General features: G+C 46.1%; 1 long non-coding RNA gene across 1 annotated transcript in view; it reads left to right on the top strand.

Annotated features, from left to right (window-relative positions):
- The first annotated feature begins 37 nt into the window (after positions 1 to 37).
- Positions 38 to 16,435, top strand: part of LOC110586219 — a 22,486-nt gene continuing 6,088 nt past the window's right edge. The window contains exon 1 of the long non-coding RNA XR_002480678.2: positions 38 to 354. This is a non-coding gene — a long non-coding RNA (uncharacterized LOC110586219). The remainder of the gene's footprint in view (positions 355 to 16,435) is intronic.

The following is a 16,435-nucleotide window of genomic DNA, read 5'->3' on the forward strand; positions in this document are numbered from 1 at the left end:
ATACACATGAGAATATACACAGATACAAAGACATGGAGCATGATGTGATCAAGGGCTTAAGTGTTGCAACTGTGTTTACGGTAAGGACCAGTCCCGGGCAAAGTTTCTGACACTCACTGAGCACAGTGCCTAGCTTTACGTAGGCACTCAACAAATATTTGTTGGATGAATAAATTACTTGCTTGCCTACCTCCTACCCCAAACCAACCATCACCGCTTGGGCAACTTCTCTGCCCACTCGAAGTGTTGGCTCGCTTCACCATGCCAGTGCCCAGTGGGTTATCGGGGACCACCAGGGACAGGACCTCAACCTACCCAGCTGTCTTCAGTTTTTCCTGAAGTTCACCAAACATGGTATGTTACTTCCCCTCTGGGTCTCTGCTACTGCAGAATTCCTGCTCTTCACAGACTATGCCCCCGATTCTTTCACCTTACTCCCAGTCACCCCTTACATCTCACTGATCTGAGACCTTACTCCCAGTCACCCCTTACATCCCACTGATCTGCTGCTACTTCCTTCAAAAGTCTTTCCCGAGCGCCCCATCCCTGTCCCAAACTGGCTTAGGTGGATCGCGTTGGATGAAGAAGGAAAACCACCTCTTTAGAACTCCAGCTCCCTTTAGAACTGCTTGTTATACGCATATGGAGTGTCAGCAAAAACTTACACGTACAACATTGCACACATGATTATCTACCAGGTGTATTCATGTTCTATCTTTGGGAGTCTCACAATAACCCTGGGGAGGCGGGTTATTCTATCCATTTCAGCGATGGGGACACTGAGGCTCTGAGGTATTAACAACCCACCTGACATCACAAGAGCAAGTAAGCAGAGAGCCAAGTACCAAAATCCATGTCCCCTGACGCCAAAGCCTGTATTCTCTTCGTTTTGTGGGATGGGGCCGCAGTATCAGCAGGGGTGAAGATTTGGGTGGGGAATGAGCTCAGAAGGTGAGCAGTCCCCAAAATGCCTAAATTAGGTGATCGTGGGGGACTCTACCCTCATCACTCCATGCAACCGAGCCACCCTCAAAACTAGGGGAGGCACAGGGCGCCTGGGTGGCTCAGTTGGTTAAGCGACTGCCTTCGGCTCAGGTCATGGTCCCGGAGTCCTGGGATCGAGTCCCACATCGGGTTCCTGGCTCAGCGGGGAGCCTGCTTCTCCCTCTGACCCTCTCCCCTCTCATGCTGTTTCTCTCTCTCTCTCTCAAATAAATAAATAAATAAAATCTTTAAAAAAAAAAAAAACTAGGGGAGGCACAGCTTTATTTCTCTGGTCCAATTCTTTCCCCGACCCTGGGCCATTAGCAGAGTATATTATGAACCTCTCTGTGTGAGATAAACATCCTTATTTACCTGGCAATCATGTATAATAAGACTCTAAAAACATTTGCTGGTAAGGGTTCTAAATAAAGCTGGCTGACCGGAGAGGAAAGCAAACGGGGGAGGCGGCCAGAATGTGGCCTCGAAGTCCTGCCCCGTGTGCTCCCTCGCCTTCCCAATATGCCACTCAGTCCCTTCTCTGGGCCATGAAGAATGTCCCCGTGTGGTCTGAACGCTTCTCCAGGAGGGTCTCAGCTGCCCGCTGAGCCTTCTCCAGCTTCTCGATGGTGAAGCCAGACCCCGGGGGGCTGTCCCCCCACGAATTTCTCCTTCTGTGGCAGTGCAGAGAACCTCTTGGCCCCCACCATGTAGAAGGTGGTCTCAAGGCTCCCGCCCAGCACCAGATGGCCCTGGGCCGGAGCAGGGACCTGGGGTGGCACAGGGCATCCTGGAAGGCTTCCAAGGTGAGGCAGGCAGCCTCAAGGCACAGGGCGGAAAGGAGACAGTCAGCCAGGGGTGTCACCCTTGAGCACCTGGCACACAGGTCTCCTTAGCCGCTCCTCCTCTTCAGCCCATTTGACTCTAAGTGGAGGGGAGAGGAAGGAGTGGCCAGCAGGGTCAGGCTCATCGTGTGAGACGCATACGTCACTCCTGGCCATTCTCTGCCTCTCACACAGACTCCCAGAATATCAAGTCACTGGCTTTACAGACCAAGAAACCGAGTCTCGGAGACAGGGGCAGTCAGGAAGCCAGCTGCTGACCCTGACCCCGAGGTCACTGCTCTTTCCACTGGTAGCCCCTCTCTGGGCAATGGACTCCTGGCGCTTGGTCTGTTCTCTGTCTGCTAGGTCCATGTTTAACACGACCCAGCCAAGTGCAAAAGGACATGGAAAGTTGGCCAGGAATCAGCTGAGCAAATCTTACAAAATGCGCTTGGCAGACTTTGCGGGTGTCCACCAGGCTCTCCCCATGTCTCCTGACCATGCCATCCGGCCTCCTCACTGCTCCCCACACACATTCTCTTCTTACCTACACCTGTTCTCAGCATGTGGGGCTCATTCATACTGAGGTATGCGTAAGGACTGGCACTTACAGATTTACTCTTTCCAGTTCCGCATTTTTAAAAAGTCACAGTCTGGGGCCACCTGGGTGGCTCAGTTGGTGAAGTGTCTGCCTTCAGCTCAGGTCATGATCCCGGGGTCCTGGGATCAAGCCCCGCGTCAGGCTCCCTGCTCGGCAGGAAGCCTGCTTCTCCCTCTCCCTCTGCCTGCCATTCCCCTCGCTTGTGCTCTCTCTCTCTCTGTCAAAAAAATAAGTAAAATCTTAAAAAAAAATCACAGGCTTAAGCAAAAGACTTAAGAATCTAATATACAACTTCAACCGTCTTACCTAACTGGGGACAGTGGTATTTGGGGAGTGGAGGTGCTACGGTGGACCTTCCTGCTGCCCTGAAATTATCCAAGGTAAGTAGAGTCTGTTCACTTGCGTGCAAGATCGGTCTTAATTCTATGCCCACCTCCTGCGATGGGCAGAAAGATGCCACAAGTTTGGCGCCACCTGGAGGCTGTAACTGGAACAACAGGGGCGCCTGCCCATCAGAACGTCTGTCTATCACAGGTCTATGTCAGCGCGGGGGCGCACGCCCTGGCCTTCTGGGTGGGCTTTCGTGACAATTCCCTCTGGCTCTGGGTCTGTCTACAGCCATCTATTTCTCTTCCCTCTTTTGCTCTTTATCGGATTCATCTCTCACTCTTCCTCCTTTCTTCTTGGAATCCCCGCCCCCACTTCCTTCCTTCTTAGTCTCCCCCTGCTTTGCCATTTCTACACGAGCCCCGTGAAAAATTCTTGATTCTGGGAGTTAAGTGAAGCTCGCATCATGGCGATCCCAAGCAAACAACAAACCCCTGACCTGTCCCCCTCAAACTCACCCACAGATCTCACCACTGGGGACCAGTCCAATGCCCCTGGGATCTTCTCTAGCCACTTTTCCAGCTCGAGGCGGTTCTTGTCTGTGTTAAGTAACATTCCAAAGCTCAATCAGCAAACATTCGTTGAGCACCATCTGTATTCCCAGAAACTTTCTTAGCAGGACCCAAAGGGGAATATAGGCCTGCCCACAGAGCCCTTGGTCTCCCCTTCCCATTTTGCCTTCTCTCCAGCCAGGGAGAGACTGGGTTAACACAAAATATCAGTAGCATTTGGACCCTGGCAAGGGGCTTCCAAGATAAACAACAGGGTGGCAAGGAGAGAAAACTAGCTGGACCGAGGGGTCCCGGCCTGCTACTGAACGAAGACTGCTCACCTGCTCCTGGATTCTGCTGCTACATTTTGTTTGTTTCCCCTTCGTTTGTGTTACCTGTAGGTTACAGTGGCAGATAAATGGAGGCAAGCATCAAAGGTTTCAGAAAATTTGATAGCAGGAGGTTGTTCATCAGGGAAATTCTAGCTATGCTATGGGGTTATGTTTCCTTCTCATGTGAATCATGAAAAGAGACCCATTATTTGATGTTAATGATCCAGCCTGCCAAACACCATTCTTCCCCTAGGGGCAAATCTGAGAGGCACCCACCCATGATATTTTCACAGGCCACAGTGGTAATCACGCAGAGAACGAAAGCTTCCTGCACTGAATTTGGAAAAAGGCTTCCTACACTGATGCCCCTTGCAGCTTCTTTTTGACAGGGATAGGGAGAAGACAGGGCTACTCAGTGGCATCAAAGACCACAGCTCTTAGACTTTATGGGAGGAGAAAATCTTGACCCAGAGACCTCAGAAATGTTTAGGGCATCCCACCTAGTACCATACATCAAGTATATCTAAAATCAGCCTATAGGGAGGTTCCACATTATCTCCAAGTCCAGAGTTCCTGCCAATTGCCTGGCTACCTTCCCCCATCCCACAGTAAACTTGCACTAGGGTTGAAGAAGACCAGCATCTAATTTAAAATTTCCATGCCCACCCTTCCTCCCACAAACCTCTTCCAGGGTTCAAGGAGACCAGCACCTGACTTAAAAGTGGTGTTGTAGCATTTTAGCAGGAAATGGAGGAACTCATCACCCACAGAGCTCTGGCCCATCTTGAAGTAGCCCAGGTAGGCTGTGGGTTCAAAACACATCTTGTAGACATCCAGCCCCATGGATTCCTGGAGAGCCATGGAGAATCGTGAGCTTTGTCCAGGAAGGAGCAGACAGTCTGATGCCCTGGGCCCTTCTTGATGCAGCTCAGGCTCAGTCACTTTGCCTGCCCTCATATACTTGGATAAAGACCAAAACAGCCAATGAAAAATGTTCCCTGAACCCTCTTCCCTTTGGCCATTCACCTCTGCCACACTCAGCAACTCCCATCCTCCTCTCCAGCTGCCTCCTCCAGCAGTGGACCCCACTCTCTAGTCCGACCCCAATCTCCAGGCTTTTCAGTGGCTTTGGCTTGTATGGAAGGGTTTCTAGGCTCTTTTACTCCACTGCATCGCATCCTCTCCTGTACAGTGGTTTTTCAAACTATTTTAAAAGGATGCCCAGTTCTTAAAGTAACTCACCTGTGAAGCCCAGTATATATGGTTGTTAACAGAATGGATATGCCTTAGTTTGTTTTTGATCTTTAGCATTTTCTGAACTACACCCCCTCACACAATACCTGGTTTCTGCCCCAGACAACTTATTGGATGTGGACAAGATTTAGAAACATAGGGAAGACAAGAAGAACAGATTTTAGTTGAGGGGTGAAGATGAGACAATGAGCAGAGATGGCTTTAGTTTTGGGCATGCTCAGCTTGAGGCTGAAAAGCCTAATCTAACTCAGATATAAGTCTAGAATGCACAGAGAGATCTGAGCTGGAGCTACAGATGTGGAATGAACATGCAAAAAATACTTGTTCTATAACTGAACTGAATTTATTCTTCAAGTCCCATTCAAATGGGTGGTAGACATTAAATCTCAATCACTTAGAGTCTTCCTTCACCAGGAGTGTGGGTGGGGTGGGAGTGGGGAATTTATGTGGTGCCAGGGGGTGGGGGGAAGCTGGCCTTGGTCCACGCTGCTGGCACCTACGAAGATTCCATTGCATAATGTGGTCCCAGATGACTGATTAACAAGAGTTACAATATCCCCTTTATGCAACCTCCATGCCTGTCTCTCTCCCTCTGCCCTATTACATTCCCCACTCAGGAGCGAGGGAAATCACTCTCCCACTCCTCAGGATGCTCTGGGCCGTGAAGCAACCATGGTAACAGTTCTTCTGCTTTGGCGCCATATTGAGAGTAGGGACAAGTCTGGGGTCTCGACACTTCCTAGCCCATACTCAGGGAAAGGGCATAGGTTCCCTATGTTCACCTTTTCTTTAATAAAGAAGAAATTAAAATGTAATTAATAACACAAATTTAGTTAATTGATATATTGTGCTCTGTAGTCTGAAAACAGAAAGTATACCTTTTGCTAAAACTGTCCATGGAATATTCAAGAATTTACTGTATATAAAACAACAGAGAAATTATAAAATTTCCCCAAAGTAGAAATAATATAAAATAAAATTCTCTGATTAAAATGCAATAAAATAGATATTCATTACAAAACCACAAAAAAAAAAAAGATACTCTACCACAAAGAAATTTTTAAATTTTCTCTTAAACACTCTTGGATCAATGAGGAAAGGGAAACAAAAATTTTAAAATATATAGAAAACTGTCCCACAGAGGAGAATCTATAAGATACACAGCAGTGGAAAACTCATGATCTTAAATATTGATATTAATGAACAGTAAAAAAAAATAATTTAGGGATCCAGATCAAGAAGTTAAAATGATAACAAATACATTTAAAGAAAGCATAAGGATAAAATTAATCAAAGGAAAGCCAACATTAATTAATGAATAGGGGATGAGTACAGACGCCAGATTGGAGTTGAGGGAATGAGCTGGAGAGGAGAGGGTGATGAGGATGCAGGGAAGAAAAACAAGACCTCCAAACACTTGGCTCAAAGGGGGAGAAAGGCATCAAGCCATAGCCACATGTGGATATGACTTAGACAAGAGAGAGAAACGCTAAATATTTTCACAGTAGAGCAAAAGGCAAGGATACGTGCCAACACAAGTCAAATTTAGAGAAATGAGTGGGAATCTGAGAGTTCACAGCTGGAAATTGTGTTTTTCCTGAAAATGAGGAGGGAGGTACAGGTGGTTGAGATTTAAGGCAGAACCAACAGCCAATGGAAGGCAAAGATGAGGGAAAGACAGAACTATTAGCTATTTTCAAAGGTCCAGATAACTTGGTAGGAGTTCAGTGTGATTTTCTCCAGAGTGCTTAAAAGTCTGGGTGGAAAAGAAGTGAACACACTAGGTTGATGTGATGTTGGGATTTTCACGGGCAGGTGGACTATCAGGTAAATGGGCAATGAAGTAGAAGAGACAGCCATCTATTCCTTCATTCAAAGTACATTCGTTGAAACCTGTTATGTTAAGATCGTTGGTTAATATTGAAGAGCATGGACTCTACGGTTACACTGCCTAGATTCAAAGTCTACCTCTATCATTTGTAAGATGTATCCTTGGACTAGTTATAGTTAATCTTTTTTTTTTTTTTGCCTCGCTTTTTTTTTTAATCTGGAACTCATGAGGTTAACAATCTGTCTACCTCATAGAGGTGTCAAGAGAAGTAAATGAGTTCAAATAATTTATTCAAAATAAATAACTCAAAGAATTTAGAACAGAAATTTCACTTCTGGCCATGCCAGAGTAACAAATACTAGTATTGCCTTTCACCGTAAAAACTACCGAACTGGACCAAATGTGTGACACTGCTGTCTTCCGTCATTGGACAAGAGACAGCGCACAACTGCAATCACATCAAGTGAGCCCAGCCTCCTCCAGCTCTCCGCCTGGGGACACTTTCCAGACTACAGCACAAAAAGGTGGAACCCAAGAAGAGTCCAGCCGTCCTGCTGAGCTGAGAAGAAAAAGATCAGGGTTCGGAGCTGTAGACCAGATGGAACTTGGAGGGCTGGTGCCAGGGAGGAGGGGGTCACATGGGGACCCCCACAAAGTCTCTGTGGGTGTGCATTCATTTACTAGGGCTATCATACAAAGTACCACAAACTGGGGGGGGGGGGGGCTCAAACAACAGAAACGTATTCTCTCCCATTTTTGCTGGCAATATTTTTCATTTTTTTTTTTTTTTTTTTGGGTGGGTGAGGGGCTGTTCCACACCTCTTCCCTGGTGTCTGGTGATTGCTGTCAATCTTTGACATTCCTTGGCTTCTAGATGTATCACCTTGATCTTTCCCTTCATCTTCACATGGCTTTCTCTCTGTGTCCAATTTCCCCTTTTTAGAAGGACACTGGTTATACTGGATTACGACCCACGACAATGACCTCATTTTAATTTAATTACCTCTTTAAAAACCCTATTTCCAAATAAAGGTCATGGTCAGAAGTATTGGGGGATTGAACTTCAATGTATCTTTTGGGGGGAACACAATTTAAGCCATACTAGGGGCTCGCTGTCAGTTTCTGTCGAGAACTGGGCTGAGTAGGTACAGGTTGAGACTTCATAAGAGATTGGCTGCTAAGGAGTTAAGCAAAGAATGGAAAAACTAGCAGTCACATAGTGCTGGGAGCCATCGTTCCCGCCAGAGTGGAGAGATCCTCTTGTTACAGCATTCAGCTGCTGTACCAGAAAATTTATGCTTTGGGAAGAAGGATCATGTCCTAGAATAAAGGCTACTTTAGATTCACCCTAATAAAACCTTAAACGAAGGCTTGACAGGGGCAAGGAAATCTTCCGATAAATTAATTGCCTGCCAAAACAAAACACAACACTCTTTAAAGGCAAACAAAATAATCCAGACTCTTTCCAATAGATCACCCACAATATCTAACTTACAATAAAAACTTCCAAGGTATTCCAATAACTAGGAAAAATGTTACCTGTAAAAACAAAAGGTATCCATGGAAATAGACTCTGAGATGATCTACATGATGAAATTAGAAGACCAGGACTTTAAGGTAGTTATAATGAATGTGTTCAAGGAATTAAAGAAAAAAATATAGTCTTAATGAACAACAAATGCAGAATCTCGACGGAGAAACGGAACTTTTGTAAAGAAATTCTAGACTGAAAATACAATGTCTGAAGTGAGGAATTCACTGGTGGCTTTAAAAGCAGATTGGAGATAGCAGAAGTCAGAGCCCACAAACTTAAAGACAGCGCCATAAAAATGATTCAGTCTGAAGAAGAAAGAGAACAAAGATCGAAATTAAATGAACAGAGCCTCAGAAACTTGTGGGAAAATATAAAGCTGTATAGCATATAGCTAATTAGAATCCCTGAAGAAAAGGAGGGAGAGAATGCAGTAGAAAAAGATATATGAAGAAAAATTAGTTACAACTTGCCCAAATTTGGTAAAACATACCAACCTACAGATCCAAAAAGCTCGGGAAGCTCCCAAGTAAAGAAAGTCACAACTAGGCACATCATATAGTTCAACTTCTGAAAATTGTGAAATCATCCAGAGAAAAATGACATATTCTGTCGAGGGAAACAATGCCACAAATAATGGCTGAGTTCTCATCAGAAACAGTGGAGGTCAGAGAGAAGGAATGACATTCTTAAATCTCTAGACAAACAAACAAAATAACTGTCAACCCAGAATTCCATATCCAGCAAAGATACTCTTCAAAAAATGAGGGTGAAGTAAAGACATTTTCAGATCAGTGGAAGCTGAGAGAATTTGTACCAACAAACCCGCACTGAGAAATACTAAAGGAAGCTTTTCAGGCTAAAGGAAAATGATACCTGATGGAAACTCAGATCTATGGGAAGGAACCAAGAGCCCTAGAAATGGCAAGTTCTAGGCTCCTTTACCTCAGTTTGTCTTCTGCTTCCTCTGGGCCCTAATTGCCTTTTCTCTCTCTGCAGCCTTAAATACATTCATTAGGAATTTTTATGCCCTGAGCTCCAGAGATCCACGAGGGCCACAGGAAGAATAGGGGCTGGGGCCCAACCCCACCTGGACTGCTGACAGATGTGTCTGTTTTCTCGCTCAGCAACTAATTTGGGAAAGTTCCCCTGGTCACATTGTAGAGAAAAAATTCAGGCCAGGTGAACCAGACAAACCTCTCTCCAAGCAGGATTTGAGGTTATGATAAAGAATTATCCAGGATTAAGGAGTTTTTCATGATATCTGGAAGCTCTTCATACTGGACTTCCTGGGGCAGCCTCAGGCAAAGGACAATTGGCTGAGAATATCCCAGAGCAGTCATCCACAGATGGGAGTCCAAGAAAAACCTCCAGGCTTCAAGAAGTGAATATTAGAACTTCTATTTTTATTTACTTGTTAAATCTTTAAAACTGCTATATTTTAGTATGTTTTATACCTAATATGGTAGTACAGTAGTATATGTATATAAAGCATAAACAAATATTGGGGTACGTGTACAAACTGTAATGAAAAGCATATGCACAAACAAAAAAGGTGGGGATGACTGGCTCCAAAGGAGTCGTAATTCTGCTAGCAGAAATCCTTTACACACTTTATCTTATGACTCATACCATTGGTGTATTCTGCGAGGTTTTTGATACAAGTCTGTGAATCAGCTTTTTCATAGTCATCTGGAAAGTGGTTGAAACAACAAATTCCAGGGAACATGCCCATGAGTTCTGATTCGGAAGGTCTGGGGTAGGGAACTAGCTGCTTTGACTGTAGTTTTTACAGAAGCAGAACAGGAATGCCTGGCTGGCTCAGTCGATAGAACATTTGACTCTTGATGTCAGGGTCATGAGTTCAAGCCCCACCTTGGGTGTGGAGCCTATGAGGGAGGAAGGAAGGAAGGAAAAGAAAAGAAAGAAAGAAAAGAAAGTAAGAAAGAAAGAAACAGAACAAACCCCATGAGTTTTGGTGCACAGGTGGTCCGGGAACCATAGGAAGCATCGTGTATGGGGACTCTCTCCTAACAAGCTTCAGAGGAAGCAAGATAAAGAGGGAATTTTGTGAAGAAGTAGGAGGGTTGTACAAATGTTCTGCCCAGCTGGGAGAAGCTGAGCAAACTGCTAAAGTAAGAGATACAATTAACTAATCTGAGGGTTTCTGTCCACCGCATTGGACAGACAGAAGGCAGGGTCAACCAGAAGACTCCTCCACAACATCTCCTCAGACCGTTTTGTCTTTTGCACTCCCACTACCCAGCTCCATTTTGGGCCCTCATCATCTTACAACTCAATAGTTAATACAGTTAGTTGACCCTTGACAACGTGGGGGTTGGGGGTACTGCCCCTGCGCAGTTGAAAATCTGCACAGAACTTTTGACTCCCCTAAAACTTAACTCCTGATAGCCTACTGTTGACCGGAAGCCTCACCGATAACATGAACTGTCGATTAACACATATTTTGTATGTTATGTGCATAATATACTGTGTTCTCACAATAAAGTCAGTTAGAGAAAAGAAAATCATTAGGAGGAGAAAATACATTTACAGTGCTGGACTGTAGTTATGGGGGAAAAATCACTATAAGTGGACCTGCGCAGTTCAAAGCCATGTTGTTGGAGGGTCAGCTGTAATCAGCCCTTTTCTCAACAAGTCAACAGCATGGTTGGGAGGAGATCTGAGGGATGCAGCTCATGGTCCTAGTTTGGCTCCTGATCCAAAGAGAGCAAATCTACAAAGTTAGTTTTGAGGCAATCAGGAAAATCTGAACATGGACTAAGTGATGATACTGAGCAACTATTGCTAATCTTTGAAGGTGTGTGAATGCCACTGAAGAAATACCAGTATGTAGCGGGCGTGGGGGGGAGTGACATCATGCCTTGGATTTTCTTTAAAAGACTTCAGCGGAAACAAAGAAAAGAAAAATGAAAGAAAAAGGAGGAAGGAAAGCAAGAAGGGTAGATGAAGTGAGCATGGAAAAATCTTGAGAATGTTGAATCCAGGTGACAGGTTTTAGGAGGGGTCCATCATATTATCCTACTTTTGTGTATCTTGGAAACTGTTCAGTAAAAAAATATTTCAACAAGGAACTAAAATTGTGTGTTTGGCACACGTGTTATGTAAGTACGGATATTTGTTCTCATAATAACAGTGTGGTAGGTGCTGCTCCGAACAGGAGGGTCACAGTGACCGAGACCAACAGGACCCTGGCTCTCGCAGAGGCCCCATGGAGAGGAAACCAGACATGGACCATGACAAGTAAACAGATAAAGAAGAGAATGTCAGATGGTGCTAAATGCAATGAAAAAACAACTTTTATTCAACTTTTATTTTATTTTAAAAGATTTATTTTACAGAGAGGGCACGCGCAAATGCACATGGCAGCAGGGAAAGGAGCAGAGGGAGAGAGAGAATCTCAAGCAGACTCCTCACTGGGTGTGGAGCCCAGTGCAGGTTTGGTCTCATGACCCTGCGATCATCACCTGAGCAGAAATCATGAGTTGGACACTTAACCAACTGAGCCACACAGATGCCCCGAATAAACCACCTTTAGATGGAATGGTCAGGGTAGATCCCACTAGGAGGCAATATTTGAGTTGAAACCTGAGTTACTCAAGAAGGAGGAATCCAGGAGTGCCTGGGTGGCTCAGTCGTTAAGCATCTGCCTTTGGCTCAGGTCATGATCCCAGGGTCCTGGGATCGAGCCCCGCATCAGGCTCCCTGCTCAGCGGGAAGCCTGCTTCTCCCTCTCCCACTCCCCCTGCTTGTGTTTCCTCTCTCTCTGTGTCTCTCTCTGTCAAATAAATAAATAAAATCTTAAAAAAAAAAAAAAAAAGGAAGGAGGCATCCAGGCAAAGATTGAGGGAACAGAGGGCTCTCGGCAGAAGGAACAGCACCTGCAAAGTCCTGTGTCTGGGAGCAGATGGGAGGCAGTGAGGCAGACGGATCAGAGAGGTAGACGTGGCCAGATTATTTAGGAGCAAGGAGAGCTTGGCTAGAAAAGACGAGGCCCCCTGCAGGGGAGGAATGATACATTTAGGGAAATTCTTGCCTGCAATCACCCGGAAGGTAGACCAAGTGGATCCTGAGCCTGAAGCTCTAAGAAACCGTGGGGAAAGAAGCAGAATGTTGGCGTATGATGGTTGGTGTCCAGGTTTGTAGCAAGATATTATTATCGAGGGATGAATTCAGGGGAAAAAATGACAAGTTTCCAAGAAGAAATGAAAGAAAATTGGGGGTGAGGGTAGGATCAAGAAGTGTGTGTTTTCTTGGATATAGGTGAGCGGACTGCTTCTGTGCCCTAAATTACAGGAAATAACACTGGACAAGTCTTTGGGCAATGAAGGCTCATTATTTAAAGTCCTCTTATAAAGGGATTTGGTTCTGTGGCAAACATCAAATTAAGAGTGTTGCCTTTCCCACCCAAGCTGACTCTCTCAGGCGGCCCCAAGGTAGCCAGCGGGAAGCTGACAAGGAAGCTCGGATTTGAGGGAGAGGAAAATCAATAAGAAGAATAGTAACAATAAAAGCATGTTTGACAACTATGTCTAAGAAAGAACTTTAGGCGTGGTTACTAGCATGAAGAATGGATTGGAAGCATAGGTCGGAAGGCTATTTTTAAAGAAACTGAATTGCCAAAAATCCATGAACCCAGCCTAACGAAGCTTTGGACTGTGGGAGCTTAAAACCATACTCGGTCCCCCAAATTTGTACAAGTGGGAATTGGGCTAGTGGTGAAATTATGCGGTCCTAAGGGAGGCCCAGGTCCGAGACCCACTTCAGATGTGGTCAGGGCAGACAAGAGTCAAGAAATGATTCCCCAAAGGCTTCAGAGAACAGTGGACTAGGGCATTTTTCCAAGACAGGAGATCCAAGGTCTAATTAAAGAACGTTCTCCATTGCCAGGGCAGGGGATCTTCACAGATACTGGTGTACCAGGACTCCACCACTTCTCTGGACCAGGGACTTGCGTGCGCTCTGTTCTTTCTACTGCCCAATGGGACTTTTGTTATAAAGGGGGTCGAGGTGGATTGGACAGTGTTTCCCCAAAATTCTCGTCCACGCTAACCTCAGAATATGACCTTACTTGGAAATGGGATCTTTGCAGGTGTGATGAAGGTGAGGATTGAGATGAGATCATACTGGGTAAGGGTGGGCCCTAAATCTACTGAGCATGTCCTTAAAAGAGACAGGCAACAACACACTGAGCTCCCCGGGAAAGAAGGCCATGTGAAGACAGAGGCAGAGGGGCCGCCACAATCCAGGGAACACAGGAGCCACCAGTAGCTGGAAGAGACAAGAAAAAATTCTCCCTTAGAGTCTCCAGAGAGAATGAGGCCCTACCAACACCTTGGTTTCGGGTTTCTGGCTTCCCCAACTGTGAGAGGATAAATTTCTGTTGGTTTAAGCCACCAAGTTCTGGTGATTTCTCATGACAGCCTTGGGAATCTAATGCAGGGGTGTCCTGCCCCTTAAAAGCCTCCGTCCAACAGCAGTGCCAAGGACCCCCGTTCACACGTGATTGGGGGACCTCAGTCACCTGGCCACCCCAAACTGCAAGGAAAATAGGGTCTTAATATATATTGAGGAAGGAGACAAAACTGATGAGCACAGAAAGCAGCTCACAAACCATTCTGACATTTCTTTCTTTTTTTTTTTTTTTAAAGATTTTATTTATTGAGGGTACATTCTGCATGGAGCACTGGGTGTTATGCACAAACAATGAATCATGGAACACTTCATCTAAAACTAATGATGTAATGTATGGGGATTAACATAAGAATAAAAAAATAAAAAATAAATAAAGATTTTATTTATTTATTTGAGACAGAATGAGAGAGAGAGAGCACATGAGAGGGGGGAGGGTCAGCAGGGAGCCCGATGCGGGACTCGATGCCGGAACTCCAGGATCATGACCTGAGCCGAAGGCAGTCGCTCAACCAACTGAGCCACCCAGGCGCCCCCGTTCTGACATTTCATAGGATGGACTACTGTCATTGATTTTGGCCATAAACCTATATACAGATAGCCAGCTTTTGGTTCACAGAGCTGATGGCAAGGAGTGCACAGCACCCAGAGATCCCGAATTTCAGAGTAGATGCAAATGACGGGATGGGATTTTCGGTCATTCCTCTTTGGGGGTGAGTATGTTCTCTGAGTGGGAAGAAGAGTCTACACAGATATATGGTGACTAGAAGACTGTGGCAGAACGCGCTAGCTCTTCACCAAAAACCAATCTCTCCATCCTCTGAATAGAGCTGGACTACATCTTCCTGTCTCCCTTGCAGCTGGGTGTGGCCCTGTGATTGAAAGGGGCAGAAGTAGACAGACAAGGTAAGAGGCTCATGGAAGCCTTGGGAGATAGCCGAATAGAATATCCAGAGTTGTAGCAGAGGAAGAGGAAGGAGCAAGCCAAAGAGACTGACAAGCACCAGCCGGTGGGGTAGGGGAGAAACCAGGAGAGTAAGTGTTTCCAAAAGGAGTCAGTGATGTAGAACACTACTGAGAGATCAAGTAGGAGGAAGACCGCCAAGGAGCCACTGTATTTTGGAAGACGGAGCCACTGAGGAGCTTGACAAGACAATTTCAATGGAGTAACAAAGATAAAACTCAGATCAAAAACTGTAAGCAAAACGAAGAAGAGAGTGTCTAACCACAGCTCTCTCTAGACTTTTGCCGTTTGAAGGAGGTGGGTTTGGATGGCAACCAAAGGGGACGGTGGAATCAGGGGAAGGCTGGTTAAACTGGGAGATGTGTGTAAGCTGATGGGAATGATCTGGTTGAGAGGGGGAAATGGATGCAGCAGAGAGAAGGGGAAAGAAGGAGCAGACTTGGAAGGATGGAGAGGAGGACAGTCAGAGCCCAAGGGGAAGAGTTGACCTTTGAGAGGAGGACTGGTCACTCAGTCACTTTGGGTCCGTCTTAGTTGGGCTTCTGGGGGTGGGGTGGGTAGCGGGGATTAAAGATGGCCCCTGTCTCCCGAAGGTAAGCAAGCAGAGAGCTGGGCTAATGTTATGTTGTTCTTGGTGCTTATTTTCTTTTGTTGTCCTTGAGACTTCAGAGAAATCTAATTTAAATATACCAGCCTGATCTCAGCTGTGCTGTGGGGAATTAAGGGAAAGGTCAAGTACAGCTGCTTGGGATAGGGTGTTAAGGAGGAATGCTAATTGGCAAGAGATTTCTGAGAAAAGGTGAATATTAATCATGTCAAACTGGTGAGGTCCAGCCCCCACCCCCCAGACACACACACACTCCCTACCCACTCCTGCCATTCTGTGACTCCCTCTTTCCCAGATAGGGATTTATTAGGGAAAATCCTTACCTTCATCAGACTATCCATCATACATGCATTTCCCCTTTGCCACCACCTGGTGTCACTAGAAGCTCACTTAAGCTAAAGACCACACCAGCTAGGCAGAGAGAGAAACTCAAGAGTGAAATGCTGCTTTTCAAAGAGGTGCTAACAGGTGATATGAGGCCCGATGTATCCTTTGGGCTGAGGATCTTTAGACGCGGTGAGAGTCACAGAGCCGGAAGTCCAGTGTTGGGAGGGGTCTTCCAAACCATTTAGTTGCATTCATTTGAGATGGCTGGAGGTGCCAAGAGGCAGCCTTCTGCTGTCACCTCTCAGGCCCTCAGTGAGCCAGACCTGGGCACTCAGCAAACCGTGCAACCCTTCCTGGGCCTACCTGCTTCTCCCAGTAGCAAAGCTTTTGAGGAGCTGGATTCCAACTGAGGCTGACCTTCCCTCAGTGTAAGATGAGGCCCCATGGATGCCTGGGGTTTGGACTGGCTGACAACATCTTCCAATCCAGCCTCTTGGAATGGAAGGAGTTGCATTGGGTATGACCAATTGGTCAGTGGGGGCAAAAGTAGGAGAAAAAGGGTCAGGATCGAAATATTGACTCAGGAGACCTTCTGGAAAGTCCATTTGAACTTCCTCCCAAGTAGTTACTGTTCTTTCTCTGATGTGAGTCTGGACCACATCCTCCCTCTATCCAGCCCAACCCGGTATAGCAGGGGACCCAAAGGAGCCAAAGCCGCTTACAGCGGGACACCCCTTCCCAGTCCCTTTGCTGACCCGCCCAAGCAAGACGCGCTTTCAGCCAGTGCCCACTGGGTGGCGACAGAGTCCCAGCAATGCCCACAGAGGAGGCAGACACTCCAGCAGCAGCACCCCCCCCGCCCCCCACCCCCC

The sequence above is a fragment of the Neomonachus schauinslandi genome, chromosome 11 (assembly GCF_002201575.2).
Source record: "Neomonachus schauinslandi chromosome 11, ASM220157v2, whole genome shotgun sequence".
Taxonomy (NCBI): domain Eukaryota; kingdom Metazoa; phylum Chordata; class Mammalia; order Carnivora; family Phocidae; genus Neomonachus; species Neomonachus schauinslandi.